We start from the raw sequence: 22566 nt of genomic DNA on the forward strand, positions 1-22566 counted from the left end.
AAGTTTATGAATGAATTGGTTTAGTTCTGAAGGTTTTAGGAAGGCAAAAAAGAAGGGAAGATAAAATGAAAATACAGTAAATTTAAAACTAGAAAGAAAGGGAGTAGTACTTGATATTTTCATAATTACTGTATGTAAGAAGAATATAAAAAAATTCTGAGGAAAGCTATAGGGTGCAGACATCATATGAACTCCACTCTTCTCTGAAATGGACAGAGCCGGGTTGAATACACTTGCATTTATACCAACAGGTAAAAGATTTTTTTGCGTAAAAAGTCTCCAAACTTAACAAGAAGTCATGGTAATAGAATGGGGAGTGGGTAATAGAACATATGAAAAGAAGATTTTGGCTGCGTTAGCAATGATAAGTGTCTCCCTCAGTTGGGGTCTTCATACAAAAAGTGAATTATAAATTGTTGAATATGTTGTGGGCATTGTTATTGTACATATATAGGATGAAATATATGTTGTATAATGGATCACTCTGACATTGTAATAAGCCATCCTGTGTTGTATGGATTAGACTAGATGACTGCTGAGGTCTTTTGTAATGTTCAAATTGTACAATTTCGTTACAGGTCTCCTAGATAACATCTTTTGTTTATTTATATTTGCTTTTTAAAATTTTCAATATTAACACAGAAAAGAGGGTTTCCGTACACAAAAGTGAGCATAATGGGATTTCTATATGCTCCCTTGAATATTAACTTCACACTACTTGCTGTTTATTTATATACACACATATGTATGTAAACATACACACATACACACATATATTTAACTAGACATTGCTTTCAAAACTATCCTGCTTGTATAGTCTTTTTTCTGTATTTCCTCTTTGCCTGTTCTTTCGATTAAAAAGCTGTTTCTCTGGTCCTCTTTTTTGGCTTCAATATTTTCAGTTAACTCCCTAACACCCACTCTTCCTGTAGAAAAATAATTTAAAGAATAAGAATAAAGAAAATATTTTAAATAAATTAGCATATTCAGACAAAACAAATATAGAGAAAATGCATGTTTATTCATTTCGTGTCTATCATCTCTGCCAGGAGGTAGAGAGCACATTTAATCATAGGTCCTCTGAATGCATGGTTAATATGGTTGTTCATCCACTTGATCAGAGTTTTAAGTGTTTTAAAGTTGTTGGGTTTTTTCTTATACAATGTTTTAGTTGATCCAAACTGCCTGAAGTACTCCATAATGGTAGTGCTTTCCCTCAACATTCAGCTCTATATGTAAAGAGGTGATGGAATGGTATCTTCCCATTGAGTAGCTCTTCTTAGGATTTTCTCCCATTGATATAAAAGGGATGCAATTACCCAACCTCTTTGCTTCTCAGTTTCATTAAAGCTGATTAATTGGTCATAGGACTTGGATGTGATGCAAATCAGAAATTCCATTCCTCCTGATAAGAGAGAGGAACCCAGATCCTTCAGGCCATACTAATTCTAAGGGCAAGTCTATATCTCAGTTATAACCAAAACTATTACCTTCACTTTATCGATAAAATCATCCTAGAGATTAAGGACTTGGCAATGCTGGCAAGGGATGTACACTTAGATTAGCAAAACTGAATGGTTTATAATGTTAAAGAAGAGCTTGCAAGGGTCAGAAGGATTATTTAAATGCAGATCTTCTTGACTCCAAGTCCTACAGTGTCTATTCAGCTTGCCATCTATATAAGACAGCATAATCACAGTCGTCATCATCATCATCTTCATCATCATCATCATCATCATTGTCCTTGCAATAATCACCATCACTATCATTGTCATTACTGTAACTATGAGAATATATTGCATTTTTATATTTCCAAAACATTTTATATGCATTATCTCTTTTGATACAACAATGTGAGGTAAGTACTATTAATATCATTTTACAGATGAGAAGTCTTAGGCCGGTAATAGCTAACTGACTTGTCCAAGGTCACATAGCTAGTGAGTCAGGATTCAATATCAGGTGCTCCCAATGCCAAGAATAACCATACACTGTGTCACCTAGTTGCACATAGACATCAATTATTTTAATCACTACCACCATGTTCTACATTCATATATTTATTAAGTAGCTCTAATGGGATTGCTATGTCTTAAGCGCAAGTAAATATCATAGAGGTAAACTTCAGGAAAATGTTATGTTATATTCAAAACTGATGATAAAAAATTGGAAAGGAGAAGGAAAAAAGCCAGATTCTGGATCTGAAATGAGATATGTATGAACTAAAGATATTGATATGCTAGGGAGTATAGGCTAGGAGTATAGGTTATAGTTTCTTCAGAGCATCAAAATTCAGAGAGTTCATAAACTTGTGAAAACAACTCTTTAGAGAGCATATTCAGGTTTGTTAGTGTATGTAGAATATTGGAAGACAAGATATGGGATATGTCAGAAGACTTTACTATCCAAGTCATGCATCTTCACCTAAGCTTCCATGGTATAATTCTACCTATTTTAGTGCCTATATATCTTAATTACACATGTTAATGCGATGCTACATTGGTTCTGCCTCCCCTCTTTTAGACTCAGCGAAGCCAAACTTCTAGCCAATGATCCATACTCACTCACAAAACAATCAGAATCATCTCAAAATAGAATAGGTTGGCTTTTGGTAATGGATTAAGTTCTTTAGATGTTCTCGTGCTCCTTTTTCAAAGACATTCAATAACAACTGGAGAATAGTGATATTTAAAAATAAGAAACTTTGTCAAAAGTTTTTGGTCATTAAGAAATTTAGGAAGTAGGCATTTATGAAGTTTTTTCCACGTATCACACAGTGTTGATAATTTTACAAATATTGTTTCATTAGATCCTCAGAAAAACCCTGGGAACTGGACTATGCTGTAATACCAGATTTAAACTTGCTGAACTGAGAGTGACAAAGGTTATTTAACTCAGTGTCACACTGCTTAAAAAAGTGTTTGAAGCCATGTTTGAATCCAGGTTTCCTGACTCTGAGTTTACTGATACAACCATTGAGTCACCTGGTTGCCTGACAAAAATTTCATTAAAGACTCACAAAATGCCTTTAAGTCATTACTATTATTATTATTATCCCCATTGTATATGGAGGAAAATGGGGTAAATAAAAGTTAAATGACTTCTCAAGGAACACAGAGCTAAAACAGATTTGATCTCATATTTTCCTGACTGCAGGCTTAAGGCTCTATCCACTGTACAACTTATTCATTCTAGAGAATCTTTTAAAGTTTCTTTAAAGGAAGCTAGCCTGCTGACTTCCCTTTGGTTACTTCTGGGCCCAACACTGAATCCATTTGTACTATCTATTTCAGATGTGTATACAAAAAGGCAGGCCCATTCAAATGTATGTTACAATCTGCATACTAGATGTTCTTCATGTACTTTGTCGTTGGTTTATGGATTGTTAAAATAAAATGTTGTTTGGAGACTTCTCCCAGGAGCATTTGCAATGTTCTTGGACTTTATATAACTTGTAAAGTATAACCACAAAAAGGAGCCTAACACATACTAGCTATAAAACAAATTCTTCATGGAACTAAGTGAATGTGTAGACATTTGTCATTCATTACAGATACTAAGCCTAAGCAATTTCCATATCATCATTATCTAAAATTCATTATAATTCTCCAGCACTTCAGGGACACAGTCTCTTGGGGCCTGCAAAAGCCATAAAGCCACCATTTGGCAACAGCTATATCATGAACAAGCCACAGAAGATTCCATTTCTCTGGTAAGTGGATAACATTGTTATTAGTTTTGATCATCTCAGTATATCAGGTATCAAAATATTACATTAGCTGCAACCGGCTCAGGTAAAAAAGCTGAACATTATACCTACCATGCACTTGAATGAGGCCATGAAGAGTCCGTTTCACTGAAGGTGAAATTGTATAAAACATTTCTAGAAAAAAAATTATTTTGAAGATGGCCCAGGCTTACAATTTTAATATTTTTAATGCTTGATATCCTCAGAAACTTGAAAGAAGTTTTAAAAACAAACACATTAAGTTTGTTCTGAGGAAGATATCTAATTACACGTACTAGATTTCAAAGATTCTGGTTCTTTCATACACTTTTAGTGATAAATGTTCCCTGACAAAAGCTATCTGATTTTTCTGGTTGCAAAAAAATGTCTGTGATATTGGTCTAGGACCCATTTCTAGAAATGTTTTATACAATTTTCGTTTTGGTGCTCTCATATACTCTACTTTCCTCAGTACATCCTTCTACCTACCAGATATTTAAGATATTTTAAAAGTTATTCATAATATTATTCCATCCTAACCCTGGGGATTAAAGAGCATCATGATTTATTCATAATTTTGCGAAATAAATTTTCAGTCCCTTTGTTATTTGTGACAAGACGTCCATACATGACATGATAAGTGATGCCATATGTGATATGATGTGATATATGATATGGTATGATGATATATTTTATGAATATAGTGCAATATGGTAGGAACGTTCCTGATCATTCATCTAAATCATTTCTAGCCATTATAACTTAAATGACTCTTCAAAAAGTTCTCAATAAAGTCTTCTTCCTTTTATTCTCAGATTATCTTCCTTGGTTGGGAAAGATGATCAAGGTGAATGACACCAAAGGGAACTAGGTGACTGAATTCATTCTCATGGGCATTACAAGCCAAGGGAAACTTCAGGGTGCCCTCTTTGGGTTCTTTTTCTGCAACTATATGCCTACAGCTCTGGGGAATCTAGGTTTGATTATGCTGACCAGTGTGGATTGCTACTTCCAAACTCCAAGTACTTTTTTCTTAATCATCTGGCATTTGTGGATCTTGGCTATTCCACAGTGGCTGGTCCAAAAATACTGGTCAGTTTTATAGTGGAGAAAAATAACATATCCTTCAATGGGTGTACAATACAGCTAGTCTTCTTTGGTATATTTATGACCAGTAAAGTTTTCATCCTTTCAGCCATGGCCTATGACTGCTGTGTGGTTATCTAGCCCCTCCTCTATATAGTAATCATGTCAGATATGGTGTGCAACTTCTTGGTGGCTGTCCTTTATATATACAGCATCATTGTATCCCTACTAACCACAATTAAGATTTTTACCTTTCCTTTCTATGATTCTAATGTAATACAGCATTTCTACTGTGATAGTCTTCCTTTACTGATCATGTGCTCAGACACAAATGAGACTGAACAAATCATTACGAGCCTTTGTTCATTTTATGTGGTTTATTCCTTCTTCATTATCCTTGTCTCTTATGTGCTTATTCTTGTGGTCATCCTCAGGATTAACTCTACTGAGGGTAGGCAGAAAACCTTCTCCACCTCTGACTCTCATCTCACAGTGGTGGTTGTGTTCTATGAAACATTTCTGCACATGTACCTACAACCCTAATATAGCCACTCCTGTGATACAGACAAAATGGACTCTGCATTTTACACTCCGATCATCCTCATCTCAATCCATTGATCTACTGTTTGAGGAACAATGAAGTAAAAAGTGCATTAAAAAGAGTCTTTCAAAAATTAACGTAAGTGCTTTCTCAATGTCCAGTGTAGAGGTTGCTTCCAATGCTCCCCCTTTGCACAAAAAAGTCTCTCCTAATAATTATATAGATAATGATTTTGTGTTTTTTTAAATTTATCATTAAAAATATAAAAAAAGGCAGAGCCACGATGGCAGAGTAGAAAGATGTACATACTCTAGCTCTTTCCCCATAGCCCATAAAATACCTGTAAAAATAACTCTCAACAAATTCTAGAGTATCAGAAGTCTCAGAAGGACAGAGTGAAAGAGATTTCCAGCTAAAGGTAACCTGGAAGACTGACAGGAAAGTTTTATCCCATGGAAGGCTGAGAGGAGCAGAGCCCAGGCTTGGCCACATGGCACTGAGAGAAACAGGATCTAAACCAGCCTCTGGGGCAGAATTCCCAGCAGCGGGAGAGGATCTCAGATCCTTCAACTGACAAGCACTAAAGAAAGCTTCAAAGGTCCATGAGAAGGCTTTCTCAACTGGGTGAGAGGGGAGCAGGGTTCCCCCCCAGCACCGGCCCCAGGTAGCAGTGGGGGCAACAGTTGCAGCATCCATTTGTGAAGCACTCCTCCTAAATTCCCTGGTGGAATTGAGCAGCTGAACTGAATCTCAGTCCTGAACATGGTCTTGGGGTGTGGAGGAGCACTAGGACTTTTCTCTTGACAAAGGATTCAGAAGTCAAGTAACTGTCTGGGAAAATGCCCCCAAAAGGGAAAAAAATAAGACCCCAGAAGGTTACTTTCTTGGTGAACAGGTATTACCTTCTGTCCTTTTTGATGAGGAAGAACAATGCGTATTTCAGAGGAAGTCAAGGCTTCTGCATCCAGTAGCTGCAAAATGAATATGCAGTGCTCTCAGATTATGGAAGAGCTTGAAAAGAGAGTCAACAGCTTGCTAAAAGAGACCCAAAAAATGCTGAAGAAAATGACACCTTTAGAAATAGGCTAACTCAATTGGAAAAAGAGGTCTAAAAAGCCAATTAGGAGAAGATGCTTTAAAAAGAAGAATTAGTCAAATGGAAAAGGAGGTTCAAAAGCTCACTGAAGAAAAGAGTTCTTTAAAAATTAGAATGGAACAGATGGAGGTTGATGATTTTATGAGAAATCAAGAAATCACAAAACAAAACTAAAAGAATGAAAAAATCGAAGATAATGTGAAATATCTCATTGGAAAAACAACTGATGTGGAACATAGATCCAGGAGATACAATTTTAAAATTATGGGACCACCTGAAAGTCATGATCAAAAAAAGAGCCTAGACAAATCTTTCATGAAATTATCAAGGAAAACTGGCCTGATATTCTAGAACCAGAGGGCAAAATAAATACTGAAAGAATCCACAGATCACTTCCTGACAGAGACTCCAAAAGACAAACTTCTAGGAATATTTTGGCCAAATTTCAGAGTTCCCAGGTCACGGGGGAAACTATTGAAAGCAACTAGAAAGAAACAATTCGAATATTGTGGAAATACAATCAGGATAACATAGGATCTGGCAGCTTCTACATTGACGGATTGAAGGGCTTGGAATAGGGTATTCCAGAAGTCAAAGGAACTAGTATTCAAAACAAGAGTCACCTACCCAGCAAAACTGAGTGCTACTTCAGGGGGGAAATGGTCATTCAATGATATAGAGGACTTTCAAGTATTTTTTACCAAAAGATCGGAAGTGAAGAGAAAATTTGACTTTCAAACACAAGAATGAGGAGAAGTATGAAAAGGTAAACAAGAAAGAGAAATCATAAAGGAATTTCTAAAGTTGAACTGTTTACATTCCTAAATGGAAAGATAATCTTTGTAATTCTTGAGACTTTTTGGAGTATTTGGGTAGGTGGAGGGGTTACACACATACACACACACACACACAACCACACACACACACAGACATAGAGTACAGGTTGAATGAAAACATCATGGCAAAAACCACGTGAGGAAGCACACAGCCCTGTTTCACTCTTCTGGTGATTGGGAAGGCAAGAGAGCTTTGTCTATTGTCCCTAACCTGGGCAAATATGCCATCATGAAATTGACGTACAATGTTGATGAACTTCTCCAGGCAATCAAATTTTGACAAAGTTTTCCATAAGCCCTCACGACTAACAGTGCCAAAGGCCTTGGTCCAACCTACAGACGTTGTATGGAGACCTCTGTTCTACTCCTGACATTTCTCTTGGAGTTGTCGAGCAACCCACACCATATCCTCTGTACGCCCCTCCCTTAGATGATTATAATGTCAGAAATAATATGTTGGATCTTGGTGGTTATCCAACACCTCTACAGCATCATAGTATCCCTAATGATCTCAGTAAAACTTTTAAAATCATCTTTTGGCAAATGAAATGTAACATGACTCTTCTACTCTGTTGTATAAGTGTCCTTACTCTTTCACCCATGCTCAGAGACAAGTGAGATTGACCAATAGTTCAATTATGATCCTTTGCACATTTAATTTTATTTCTTCTAGCCTTGTTATCTTTATCTCCTTCGTGTTCGTTCTTGTGATCATCATCAGGATGACCTATTCTCAGGGTAGGGACAAAGCCTTCTCCACAATTGGCCTTTACCTCACAGGAGTGGTTATTTTCTATGTGGCACTTCTCTTCATGTACCTGGAGCCCCAAGCAAGTCATTCCTTTGACACAGACAAAATAGCCTCTGTGTCTTACAGTCTGGTCATGCCCACGCTTGATCCTTTGATGTAGTGCCTGAGGAACAAACAGATGAAAAGTTTCTTGAGGAGGCTTTTTAAGAAAATCATACAAAGCTTCTTTTTAATGCCCAATTTAGTGGATGATTCCATTGCATTATTTGAAGCAAGTAAATATGAAATATATTTTATTCAACTTCTTTATTTTTCCTCTGTCTTATAGAGAAAAATATTTTTCTTAAAGACTTTTGATTAGCTGTTTCTTTTAATGGTCCACTTCCAATAAGTCTTAGTTTCATGGACTATTCAATTAAAGGCACCTATGTGAGGATTAAAAAATATATTTCTATTTCTATAAAACAGTTTCATTATATACTACAATAGTAAACAATTTAACTTTGCTTTAATCAATCTCCTTGATTGAGAAAATCAACTAATAAGCTTTTAAAAAAAATACTGGTTCCAAGTACTTTTCTAGATATTGAGCCTACACTAATTACATAAAAGAATAGTTCTTGCCAATGGGGAGCTCACACGTTTTTATTTTTTTTATTTAATTTTTTTATTATTATTTTTTAATGTTTAACAATCACTGCCATAAAATTAAGATTTTATCCCCCTCACACCCACTCCCCACTACCCCCCTCCCTCTCCACGACCACATACAATTCTGTATAGGTTCTACATATACTTTCCTACTGAGTACATTTTCACTATAGTCATGTTATGTAGTTGAAATAAAATAAATGGAAGAAATTGTATAACAAATCAAAACATGATACACAAAAACACACACACACAAACATGATCTGCTACATTTTGCGAATGACTTCCATATTTCTTTCTCTGAGTGTGGAAGGCATTTTGCCTTAGAAAACCATCATTGGGATTTTTTTTTAATAAGTTCTTGCGTTATTACGAAATTCCAAGTCTACCAGAAAAAACTCTAGCACACTGTGGTCGTTGCTGTGCACAAAGTTCTCCTGGTTCTGCTCCTTTCACTCAGCATCAGACCATATAAGTCCTTCCAGGCCTCTCTGAAGTCTTCTTGTTCATCATTATGGCACAATAGTACTCCATTACATTTGTATACCATAATTTATTCAGCCATTCCCCAATTGATGGACATCCCCTTGACTTCCAGTTTTTGGCAACTACAAAGAGTGCTGCTGTAAATATTTTTGTACATGTGGGCCCCTTTCCCATTTTTATGATCTCTTGGGGATACAGTCCTAGTAGCGATATTGCTGGGTCAAAGGGTATGCCCTTTGGGCATAGTTCCAAATTGCTCTCCAGAATGGCTGGATGAACTCGCAGCTCCACCAACAATGAATTAGTGTTCCAACTCCCCCACATCCTCTCCAGCATTTATCATTTTCTTGTTCTGTCATGTTTGCCAACCTTATAGGTGTGATGTGGTACCTCAGAGTTGTTTTGGGTCACACGTTTTTAAGCAAAACAATATACCTATGACAGCCCTATTACCAAAAAGAACACCCAGTTGCTCTTTCTATTACTGCTAAATAGTCCTTATCAAAATACAAGTTTCTAGGCTATGTCTTCAAGCCATAACTCCTAAGTTGATTCTTTCTTCTTTATAATAATTGTTCAGATTCTTGAAGGAAACTTTCATCTCTTTCCCCCAGCTTCAGTCCCAGATATATATTTTTTTAATTTAGAAAAGAATACTGTGATATACAGGGTGTTCCAAAAATCTTAGGGTAGCTATAATTTTTTAAAGCTTAAAATAAATCAGACTTTCAGGCCATTCTGTATAATTAGAGTATTAGGCTTAAATAAAATGATTTTTTACTTGTGATCTTTGATATTCTGAGAAAAAACTCTTCTCTGACTCCCATTCATCTACAAAATTGAGAATTTGATGACATAATTTTAAATGCTATTTCAATTGAAATTCTATGATGCAACAAACCTATTTTTGTGCCAACAGCTTAGAGCCTTCAACCAGTTCTCACCAGCCATGTGCTCTTATTTATCTCAATTTAAATTTATATACAAAATAAGAAGAAAAAAGAAAAGAACGTTGCCATACGCAGAGTACATGATAAGAGATGACTGTATAAAAACCATACATTTTTATTTCTAAAAAATCTATTTGTCAAAACTACACATTAATTTGTTGGAAACAAGGAAATTCGGTTTCCACAGTTCTGGGTGATCAGGGGTCGTGATCTAGCACAGTCATGTTAGAAGGTCAAACTACTACACACACTTGATGAGCTCTTTGAGAGAAAGCTTATCAGAAGAAAACATGAAGTCACATGGCCAGGAGATGTTGGCCCGCGAGATTCAAAGTTCAGAATTCTATAAGAAGTTCAGAACTCTATAAGAAGGCCACTGGAAGTCTACAACATCCAGCTGATCTTGTTGTAGATTTGCAGTGGCCTTGCAGGAACTTACATGTTCCTTCGAGGGAAGGAACGTAGAAGGCCTTCCCTCCTCTCAATTACATTTTCATAAATTTTCCTTGATACCTTCTTCGTGTCAAGAGTGTTTCTAACAGTTTTCTAAAACATCTACCTTTATTTTGCTTCTTTGTAGTTTTCTCTTTATTCTCTGCTTCTGTACTTTTTTACATTACTTCCCCCTCACTCTCATTCTCCTGCCCCCAAGGATACTACAATTAAATATGGGTGTTTTTGCAAGACATATTAGATAGATAGATATAAACATACACCTACATACACACTCATATACACATATTTTAGACCATACTACAAATATTTTCACTTGCTATCTCTTGCTGTGAAGGTGAATAACATTTTTCTGACATGATGATCATCTAAGGGAGGGGCTTACAGAGGATATGGTGTTGGTTGCTCCACAACTCCAGGAGAAATGTCAGGAGTAGAACAGAGGTCTCCACACAACGTTTGTAGATTGGATCAAGGCCTTTGACACTGTTAGTCGTGAGGGCTTATGGAAAATTTTGTCAAAATTTGGTTGCCTGGAGAAGTTCATCAATATTGTATGTCAATTTCATGATGGCATATTTGCCCAGGTTAGGGACAATAGACAAAGCTCTCTTGCCTTCCCAATCACCAGTAGAGTGAAACAGTGTGCTTGCTCCCACGCTTTTTACCATGATGTTTTCAGTCATGTTGACAAATGCTTTCAGTGAGGATGGTTACAACATCAAGGTCAACTGACATACTGATGGCAAGTTCTTTAATTTGAAAAGGCTGGAAGCCAAGACCAAAGGGGAGGGAGTGGTCTTGCATGGTTTTCTGTTTGCAGATGATTGTGCAATCAATGCAGCCTCTGAAACTGAGATGCAGCAAAGTATGGATCAATTCTCTGCTGCCTGTGCTAATTTTGGCCTAATAATTAAAACCAAAAAACACAGGTGCTCCATCAGTCACCACCACACCGTCCATATGTGCAACCATTGGTTACAACAAATAGAGTTTTGAATGCTGTAGATCAATTCATTTACCATGGTAATGTACTTTCTAGAGATGTACACACTGACAGTGAGGATGATGCACGCATTGCCAGAGCTAGCTCACCGCTTGGGAGCCTCCGAAGAAAAATTTGGGAGAGAAGAAATATTAGACTGACTACCAAACTGAAGGTCTACAAAGCTGTTGTGCTGACTTCACGGCCATTCCAAGAAACTGAATTGCTTCCATTTGAACTGTCTTAAGAAGATTCTGAGGATCACCTGGCAAGATAATGCACCACACAATGAAGTCCATGCTCAGGCTGAACTTTGAAGTATTCAAACAATGCTTCAAAGAACACAACTCTGAAGGGCTTTCCACATTGTTCAATTGCAAAATGTATGCTTTCCAAAAAGACTATTTTATGGAAAACTTGCATGAGGCAGACGATCACATGCTGGCTGGAAGAAACGATACAGGTCTCCCTTAAGAACTTTGGATTTGACTGTGCAACATGGGAGACATTGGCTCAGCATGGCGTGCCCACATCAGAAAGGATGCTATGCTCTTTGAGGAAAGCAGAGTTGAGACAACACAAAGTAAAGGCAGGACCCACAAATTTGGGACATCCACCCCAAATATTCACACTGACTATCTGTGTAGAGCATTCCAAGCTTATATTGGTGTGATCAGCCAATATCGGACACACTGAAATTTCACTTTATCATGGTTGATGGCATTTTGATCTTCTTAGAAGATGAAGGACAACAACTAGATTTTAATGTCCCAGAGGAAAGGAGCTATATCTTATTCTTATATCCCATTCTGTGTCAGTCAAGAGGCTCTGCATACAAAGAGTGCTCAATCTTTATTTAATAAATTAACACTATTAAGGCTTGTCTATGACTAGATTGTACTATTAACTTTTAAACTTCGTGGAGGCAAGAAGTATATTTCTTCAAGTTTGTAACAAGGTTGTCTTTATCATAGCGACAAACACAGAAAGAGCTCAGAAAATTCTGAATAAATGGATGGATGGACGCTTCAAGGAAGTTTTTAATATCAAAATTAATCTAATAATATCCAGGTCCTTAATTGAAGCTCAAATTCAATACTTTACAATACCTTACTTTATCCAGACCATTTTCTGTATATCTTTAAGCATCACTTTCTTTCACATGGAACCTGAGATTCAGTGAGAGAAAGAAAGAAAGAAAGAAAGAAAGAAAGAAAGAAAGAAAGAAAGAAAGAAAGAAAGAAAGAAAGAAAGAAAGAAAGAAAGAAAGAAAGAAAGAAAGAAAGAAAGGAAGGAAGGAAGGAAGGAAGGAAGGAAGGAAGGAAGGAAAGAAGGAAGGAAGGAAGGAAGGAAGGAAGGAAGGAAGGAAGGAAGGAAGAAAAAGAAGGAAGGAAGGAAGGAAGGTAGGAAGGAAGGAAGGAAGAAAGAAAGAGATGGACTCTATATTTGAAAGAAAGTTGTATGGGTGTACAATGAAGATTGGCATGTCTGGTGTGAGGGCTTTCCAAACCATTTTCAGGGCTGTTCATCCACCTTTGATGTCCAACCAGCACTTAACTCTCATCTGTAGCTCCAAGAATCTGTAGCATGCACAGGAGCCACATTTGGCAAACTTGTTTGGGTAGTTGGGATAAACCTAGTTAAGGATAACCAGTGGGCCACACACCATCAGTAAGTTAGCGGGGGTGTATGGCCCAAACATATGAAGACTTCCCCTGGTGAAATGGGAAGATGAGAACTATGTGGTCGAAGGCCATGAAGGCAGGTGAGGCAGGAACTATATATGGAGCCCACAGAGCTTGGTCAGTCGTCAAAGGCACCAAAATCATCCACTGCATCCTGAGTTGTTGACAGTATTAGTGCTATGTGTCTTGCAAGTGGACTTTGATGACTCTGGAAGAAAAGAGGGGGCTTAATAACTTTTTGCCACTATGCTCCTCTTCAATCTAATTTGTACAGGAGGCAAGACATCAACTTGTGATACCATTGGTCACCTTTGAAAATAAAGGAAAAACAACAGCATATTTCAAAACTGAAATGGTAGGATTGCAAGAGGTGAGCTTTAGAGAATGTAAACAATGCATAATGTAAATACATTTTAATTCAAAATGTCCATTGATAACTGAATCATGTGGATATTTATGAAAAGGATAGATTAATAATCTTACCATATGACCCAACCCAGCATGCGAAAGGCAGCCCATTCCAGCATGCTGAGTGCAGCTCAGTGTGGATTGCAGTTCAGCAGGTACAAGACCTGGAAGAGGCTTCAGGGAGCCACCAGCAGCAGTTCCCAGATTGCTCAACCCACAAATGCCACAGATAACTTCAAAGGTCTGTGGAAGGGCTCCTTCATCCAGGAGATGTGAGTGCAGTCTGGATCACCAGGCAGCAGGCACCCCAGCAGCAATTTTATTTTTGGAGCCCTCTACCTAGAGCCCCTGGGGGATTTCAGGGACTTATCTGAATCTCAGTCCTGAGCTCAGCGCTTGGGTGAGAAGGAGCTCTGTTGTGATGGAGCTGGAGGCGGTTGTGGTGAGGGAATTTTAATTGCAGATTATGGGCAGAAAAGTTTTTGGCTGCTCCCAGACCAGTGTGCGGCCTGGAGAGGAGTAAACTCCTCTCCCTTGATTGTTCCACCTTGGAGGAACTAAGAACTTACGGATCCCCAGAGTACACCCTCCTCTTGACAAAGGAATCAAAAGGTAAGTAACTGACTGTGAAAATGTCCAAAAAAGGGAGAAGAAATAAGACTATAGAAGGTTACTTTCTTGGTGAACAGGTATTTTCTTCCATCCTTTTGGATGAGGAAAAACAAAACATAACATCAGAGGAAGTCAAGGATTCTGTGTCTAAAACTGTCAAAATAAATATGCAATGATCACAGACCATGGAATAGCTCAAAAAAGCATCTTGAAAATCAGGTAAGAGAGGTGGAGGAAAACTTGGGAAGAGAACTGAGAGAAATGCAAGAAAATCATGAAAAGCGAGTCAACAACTTGCTAAAGGAGAACCAAAAAAATGCTGAAGAAAATAACACCTTTAAAAATAGGTTAACTCAATTGGAAAAAGAGGTTTAAAAAGCAATGAAGAGAAGAACACTTTAAGAAGCAGAATTATCCAGATGGAAAATGAGGTTCAAAAGCTCACTGAAAAAAATTGTTCTTCAAAAATTAGAATAGAGCAGATGGAAGCTGAGGACTTTATGAGAAACCAAGAAATTACAAAACCAAACTAAAAGAATGAAAAATTGAAAGATAATGTGAAATATCTCACTGGAAAAACACCTGACCTGGAAAATAGATCCAGGAGAGACAATTTAAAAATTATGGGACTACCTGGAATCCATGATCAAAAAAAGAGCCTAGACATCATCTTTCATGAAATAATCAAGTAAAACTTGCCTGAGATTCTACAACCAGAGGGAAAAATGAATATTGAAAGAATCCAGCCATCACCTCCTGAAAGACATCCAAAAAAAGAAACTTCTAGGAATATTGTAGCCAAATTCTACGGTTTCCAGGTAAAGGAGAAAATATTGCAAGCAACTCGAAAGACACAATTCGAATATTGTGGAAATACAATCAGGATAATACAGGATCTGGCAGCTTCTACATTGATGAATTGAAGGACTTGGAATAGGGTATTCCAGAAGTCAAAGGAACTAGGATTAAAACCAAGAGTCACCTACCGAGCAAAACTGAGTGTTACTTCAGGGGAAAAAATGGTCATTTAATGATATAGAGGACTCTCAAGCATTTTTGATGACAAGACCGGAAGTGAAGAGAAAATTTGACTTTCAAACACAAGAATCAAGGAAACACGAAAAGACAAACAGGAAAGAGAAATCATAAAATACTTTCTGAAGTTGAACTGTTTACATTTCTACATGAAAATGTAGTATTTGTAACTCTTAAGGCTTTTCTCAGTATTTGGGTAGGTGGAGAGATTACACACACACACACACACACATATATATAGGTATGTATGTATGTATATATACATACATATGTATATATATACATACATATGTGTATATATACATATATGTATATACACACACACACATGCAGGAAGCACAGGGTGAGTTGAATAATAAGGGATGATACCTAAAAACAATAAATTAAAGGGTGAAAGAGGAATATAATGGGACGAGAAAGGCAGAAATGGAATGGGGCCAATTATCACTCAAGAAAGAGGCAAGAATAAGCTTTTTCATTGGAGGAGAAAAGGGAGGAGCTGAGAGGGAAAAATGAAGCTTACTCTCTTAACATTTGGCTTAACGACAGAATAACATGTACACTCAATTTGACACGAAAATCTATCTTACACTACAAGAAGGTAGGGGGTAAAGTGTTAAGTGGGGGGATGATAGAAGGGAGGGTAAATGGGAGAAGGGAGTAATTAGAAGTAAACACTTTTGGGGAGGGACAAGGTCAAAAGAGAGAATAGAATAAATAGGAGGCAGAACAGGACGAAAGAAACTATAGTTAGTCTTACACAAAACGACTATTATGGAATTCTACACATATGTAGCCTATATTGAATTGCTTGCCTTCTCAGTGGGGACGTGTGGGGAGGGAGGAAGGGAGAGAAGTTGGAATTCAAAGTATTAGGAACGAATTTTGACAACTGTTTTTGCGTACACCTGGGAAATTATAAATACAGATAATGGGATACAGAAATCTATCTTACCCTACAAGAAAAGAAAGAAGATGGGGATAAGCAAGGGGTGTGATAGAAAGGAGGGCATACTGAGGGAAGGAGTAATCAGAATTCAAGGCGTTATGGATGTGGGGGGCAGGGAGAGATGGGGTGAAAATTTGGAACCCAAAATTTTGTAGAAATGAGTGATGAAAACTAAAAATAAATAACTAAACATTTTTAAAAATTATCTTACCATATATGTTTCACATACATTATCAATTACATATACATATAGATTACATTATTATTCCCATATATATTATCATTTTTCATTATTATACATTCAACATATTATGTATGATTAAACATATTACATATGCAAATGAATTCATGTTGATTAATTAATGTATAGAATAAACTTAAATTTTTCTTAATTTTACGATGGTAATTGTACTCAAATTGCTTTCAACTTTGCTAAAAAGATACGTAAAGAGGAACCTACTTATATATTATCATGCAGTCAATAATTTTCAGAATTGTAAGAGATCTTAGAGGTCATCCAGTCCATTCCCTTAATTTTATATGTAAAGAGACTGAGATCCAGAAAGCTGACATAGTTTGTTGTAGGTCATAACAACTTGGTATAGGGACTAGTGCATATAATTTCTCTGTGTTATACAAATTGATACCTCAACACAATACTAGATTCATACATATTAAAGGAAATGTGAAAACATTATACATATAATTGAATTGAAGAGTATGGAGGATTTAGAATTGATGTTGAAGAAGAAAATTGCTAAGCCTTTGAAAATATTAAGAAATATGATTTGCCTCTTGAGAAAACTCTTAAGTACAGAATGTTTGGTGTTTTTACTCTATGTGGTTGTGATATTATGTCTGGTACTCTCCACACATCCTTATACCTGTCACAAAGGTGCTCCTTACAAATGCCTTAGAACATTGCTTGCCTCTTATTTTTTTGAGCAAGTCCATAATCTTCTCTGGACATAAATTTTGTCATCATTAATGTAAATGTGCATGGTTGTACTGAGTTTAATTTTCTGAGTAGGGGATTTAATATCCCTCCCAGATCCAAATTTATTATCCCATTTCTTTGCCAAATATAATTTCAAAACTTTCTTAAGAAATGCAAGTAAACACACTTGTTAAATCTAAGAACTATTTCAAAGGGTAAATCAATGGTAATTCAATCTTCAAAAAGTCCTGTGTAAGGTTAGTTTTTTTTTTTAAATTTTGTGGACCTTTTTTGCAATTTGAACACTGTCAAAAGCAAAGGCAACTGGATTTCACAATTGATAGCATAATTGGCTTAGGATCAGGAAGACTCAGTTTCTTGAGTTCAAATTCAGCTCCAGAAACAAGTTGTTTAACTTTTTTGGCAAGCCACTAAACCACATTTTTCTTAGTTTCTTCATCTGTAAACTAACCGGAAGAAGGAAAAGAAAACCCCACATGAGGTGAAGAGAAAGACATGAGTGAAATGATTGAACAACAATAACAAAAACAAATTCAATAGAAACTTTGCCAGATTAAGATTTTTAAAAGCAGCAGGAGCCAGGATGGCAGAACGATCAGTTACTGCCGTCTCTCTCCCCTTGTTCACATTGACCAGCCTGGAGATTATCACCCCAGAAAAAAAAAACAAACCCTGGAACACAGGGAGCAGCAGAAGGAGTAAACTGGACTCTCACCCCTGAAGGATCAATAAGTGGCGTTCTTCTTGCTGTGGCCAAAGGCGACCAGTGAAGGATCAGAGCTGTCCCAGACAGCCCCACCTCAACAAACCGGGAGAAGATCCTGAACCCCAGGGAGGTGAAGCCAGCAACTGCCAACACGAGGAGCACAGGCATGCATCAGTACCCCAGTGGAATCGGGAAAATGCTAGCGCAGAAAGCTGAGCTTTCCTATGCTCTAGCTCAGCTGAGAAGCCTCTGGCATCCAGACCACCCCTCCCTCACACTTAAAGATCTACCTCCAGAGGAACTGTGGAAAAGCGGAAGAAGACCTGACCAGCCTCTGCTTTCCAACACCAACCAGCCCAGCACCAGGTAAGCTGCACCATTTAAATTCTACCTGAAAAAAACAGAGGCCACAACAAACAAAGTCTCAAATTTTAGGCATAAGAACTGTGGGACAGAGCTCCCTGTGCCACAGTCGCAGAGATCTACCTTAAAAGTTAGGAAAAGGGTGATTATCATGAGTAAAAAGCAAAGCAGAAAAGAAAAGACCATAGAATCTTTCTGTGGGGACAAGGACCAAAGCACAAATACCTAAGAGGTCAGCATGGAGACTGTATTTCCATCTGAAATTTCAGAAGGGAATATGAACTGGTTGGAAGCACAAAGGGCCTTCTTGGAAGAACTCTGGAATGATTTTAAAACCCAAATTATAGAAATAGAAGAAAAACTGGGCAATGATTTTAAAAATATGAAAAAAGAATTCACTGAAGTGAACAGCTCCTTAAAAAGGAAAATTGGACAAATGGAAAAGGAAGTACAAAGCCCAACTGATGAAAATAATTCCTTGAAAGGAATAATTGGATTGATGGAAAAGGAGATACAAAAGTTAACTGAAGAAAACAATTTGATAAAAAGTAGAATTGGGCAAGTAGAAGCTAATGCATCTATGAGACATCAAGAATCAGGCAAACAGAATCTAAAGAATAAAAAGATAGAAGAAAATATAAAATATCTAATTGGAAAAACAACCTATCTAGAAAATAGATCTAGGAGAGAAAATCTAAGGATTATTGGTCTACCAGAAAACCAAGATAAAAAAGATCCTCGTCAATATCATCCAAGAAATCATCAAAGAAAATTGTTCGTAAGTCCTAGATCCAGAGGGCAAAATAGTCATCGAATGAATCCAACATTCACCTTCTGAAAGGGACCCCAAACTAAAAACATCAAGGAATATCGTTGTCAAATTCCAGAACTATCAAGTGAAGGAGCAAATACTGCAGGCAGCCAGAAAGAAACAATTCAAATATCTAGGAGCTACAGTCAGGATCACACAGAACCTTGCAGCTTCTACATTAAAAGATCGAAGGGGGGGGGGGTGGAGCCAAGATGGCGAAGTAGAAAGACGCACATACACATAGCTCCGAACCCACAAACCACAGAATGGCAGAGGGGACTAACCCAGGGCGAATTCTGCACCCAGAGACCACGGAATATTGGAGCGAGGGAGACTTCTGTTCTGGAGAGACCTGCAAACCTCTCACGGCGGGGGTCCTTCGCGCCATGGACTGGGCGCCAGGGCGGGTAGCAGAGAGCAACCATACCGCGGCAGCAACACCGTGAGAAAAAGATCCGAGAGGGCTATGGGACGGGATCTCCAGCGGCCACGCGGGTCCCCCCACCAACAGGTGACTGACGGGGGTAGGTGAGAGAGTCTCTTTGGCGAGTTGATAGGGGAGTGAGGTGCCCCCAAGGCTCGGGCCCCCCCGGGAGGTGGGGGCTGAGAGGCGGCTGCGGATGGGTGCTCCCCAAATGAGCGGGAGCCTGGATCCATTGTGGAAGGTCTGTGCATAAACCCCCTGAGGGAACTGAGCCAGAGAGGCGGCCCTGCCCCTGACCTCAGCACCTGAGCCTAATTTAACACTGAATAACAGCCCTGCCCCCGCCAAAAATCATAAGGCAGGAAGCAGCATTTGAATCTCAGTCCCCAAACGCTGGCTGGGAGGACCAGGAGGCGAGGTGGGTGTGAGGAGAACATTCAGAGGTCAGGCCACTAGGGGGAGAAAATGCCAAGAAAAGGGAAAAGAAATAAAACTATTGAAGAGTACTTTATCGGAGAAAAATCACTTCCTCCCTTCCTTTCTGATGGGGAGGAACAAGGCTTGCCATCAGGCAAAGACACAGAAATCGAGGACTCTGTGTCCCAGCCCACCCAATGGGCTCGGGCCATGGAAGAGCTCAAGAGGAATTTTGAAAATCAAGTTAGAGAGGTGGAGGAAAGACTGGGAAGGGAAATGCGGGGGATAAGGGAGAAGCATGAAAAACAGATCAGCTCCCTGCTAAAGGAGAACCAAAAAAAATCTTGAAGAAATTGGCACCCTGAGAACTAGCCTAACTCAGCTTGCAAGGGAGATGCAAGGGGCCAATGAGGAGAAGAATGCTTCCAAAAGCAGAATTAACCAAATGGAAAAGGAGATTCAAAAGCTCACTGAAGAAAATAGATCTTTCAAATCTGGAATGGTACAGATGGAAGCTTTGGACTTTTCGAGAAAGACAGATATCTCAGAACATACCGTGCAGATTCGAAAAATGAAAGATAATGTGAAATATCTTATTGGAAAAACAACTGACCTGGAAAATAGAATCAGGAGAGACAATTTAAAAATTCTGGGACTACCTGAAAACCATGATCAAAAGAAGAGCCTAGACATCATCTTCCATGAAATTATCAAGGAAAACTGCCGTGAGATTCTAGAACCAGAAGGCAAAATTAATATTCAAGGGATCCGCAGAACACCGCATGAAAGAGATCCAAAAAGAGAAACTCCTAGGAGCATTGTGGCCAAATTCCAGAATTCCCAGGTGAAAGAGAAAATATTGCAAGCAGCTAGAAAGAAACAATTCAAATATTGTGGAAATACAATCAGGATAGTACAAGACCTGGCACCTTCTACATTGAGGGATAGAAGGGAATGGAATAGGATATTCCAGAAGTCAAAGGAACTAGGACTGAAGCCAAGAATCACCTACCCACCAAAACTGAGTATAATACTTCAGGAGAAAAAATGGTCTTTCAATGAAATAGAAGACTTTCAAATTTTCCTGATGAAAAGACCAGAGCTGGAAAGAAAATTTGACTTTCTAACACAAGAATGAAGAGAACCATGAAAAGGCGAACAGCAAAGAGAAATCATAAGGGACTTACTAAAGTTGAACTGTTTACATTCCTACATGGAAAGACAATATTTATAACTCTTGAAACACTTCAGTATTTGGGCACTGGGTGGGAGTACACACACACACACACATGCACACACGTACACATACATAGAGACAGAGTGCACAGAGTGAATTGAAGAGGATGGGATCATATACTAAAAAAAAAAAACAACGAAATCAAGCAGTAAGAGAGAAATATTGGGAGGAGAAAGGGAGAAGTTATATGGGGCAAATTATCTGTCATAAAAGAGGCAAGCAAAAGACTTATTAGTGGTGGGATAAAGAGGGGAGGCAAGAGAAAAACACGAGGTCTACTCTCATCACATTCCACTAAAGGAAAGAATATAATGCACACTCATTTTGATAGGAAAACTTATCTCATAATACAGGAGAGTGGGGAACAGGGGCACAAGCAGGATGGGGGGGAGGATAGAGGGGAGGGCATGGGGAGGAGAATGCAATCCGAGGTCGACACTCATGGGGAGGGAAAGGACCATAAGAAAATAGAAGTAATGGGGTACAGGACAGGACGGAGGGAAATATAGTTAGGCCTATACAACACAACTAGTAAGGAAATCATTTGCAAAACTAAACAGATATGGCCTATATTGAACTGCCTGTCTTCCAAGGGGAAGGGGTAGAGAGGGAGGGAGCTAAAGAAGTCGGAACTCAAAGTGTTAGGACCAAATGTAATGTTCTTACCACTGGGTAACAAGAAATACAGGTTAAGGGGTCAAGAAAGCTATCCGGCCCTACAGGACAAAAGAGAAGACGGAGACAAGGGCAGGGAGGGAGGATAGAGGAGAGAGCAGATAGGTCACAGGGGCAATTAGAAAGCTTGGGTCTGGGGGGGGGAGGGGAAAAAAGGGGAGAAAATTTGTAACCCAAAATTGTGTGAAAATAAATGTTAAAAGTTTAATAAAAAAAAAAAAAAAGATCGAAGGAATTGAAACACGATATTCCATAAGGTAAAGGAGCTGAGACTACAACCAAGTGTTAATTACCCAGCAAAGTTGAGCATAATATTTCAGGCAAGGAAATGGACTTTCAATGGAATAAGGGATTTCCAGACCTTCCTGGTGAATAGGCCAGAATTAAAAAGATTTTTAGAAACCTACAATTAGATGCATAAATTACTAAGAAAATCACTACTATTAAACTGTTATTGATTTTTAATTCAGGAACTCTAGGTTAGGACCTCCTGCTCTAAATATAGTCTTTAGTACATTACCATAGGTTCTGCTCAATAACATGGAGAAGCTGAGAACACAAGCCTTCCCTCAATTCCATCTACATTGTGAGTCTTCAAAAGAGAAATACTTTTAAGTCATTAAGAAGAAGTTTCATTTATTTTCTGTCCTATGTTTCTTATTCAGGACTCCACCATTCCTTAAAACTTACTGTTATTTATTTTGCATTTTTATTTTACTTTCTA

At 38.1% G+C, this 22566-nt stretch overlaps 1 pseudogene; it reads left to right on the forward strand.

The window, feature by feature from the left end:
• Window positions 1–4565: 4565 nt before the first annotated feature.
• LOC140522598 (olfactory receptor 8K3-like) lies at window positions 4566–5431 on the forward strand (annotated as a pseudogene).
• The last annotated feature ends 17135 nt before the right edge of the window (window positions 5432–22566 follow it).

Source organism: Notamacropus eugenii, chromosome 2 (genome assembly GCF_028372415.1).
Source record: "Notamacropus eugenii isolate mMacEug1 chromosome 2, mMacEug1.pri_v2, whole genome shotgun sequence".
Classification (NCBI taxonomy): domain Eukaryota; kingdom Metazoa; phylum Chordata; class Mammalia; order Diprotodontia; family Macropodidae; genus Notamacropus; species Notamacropus eugenii.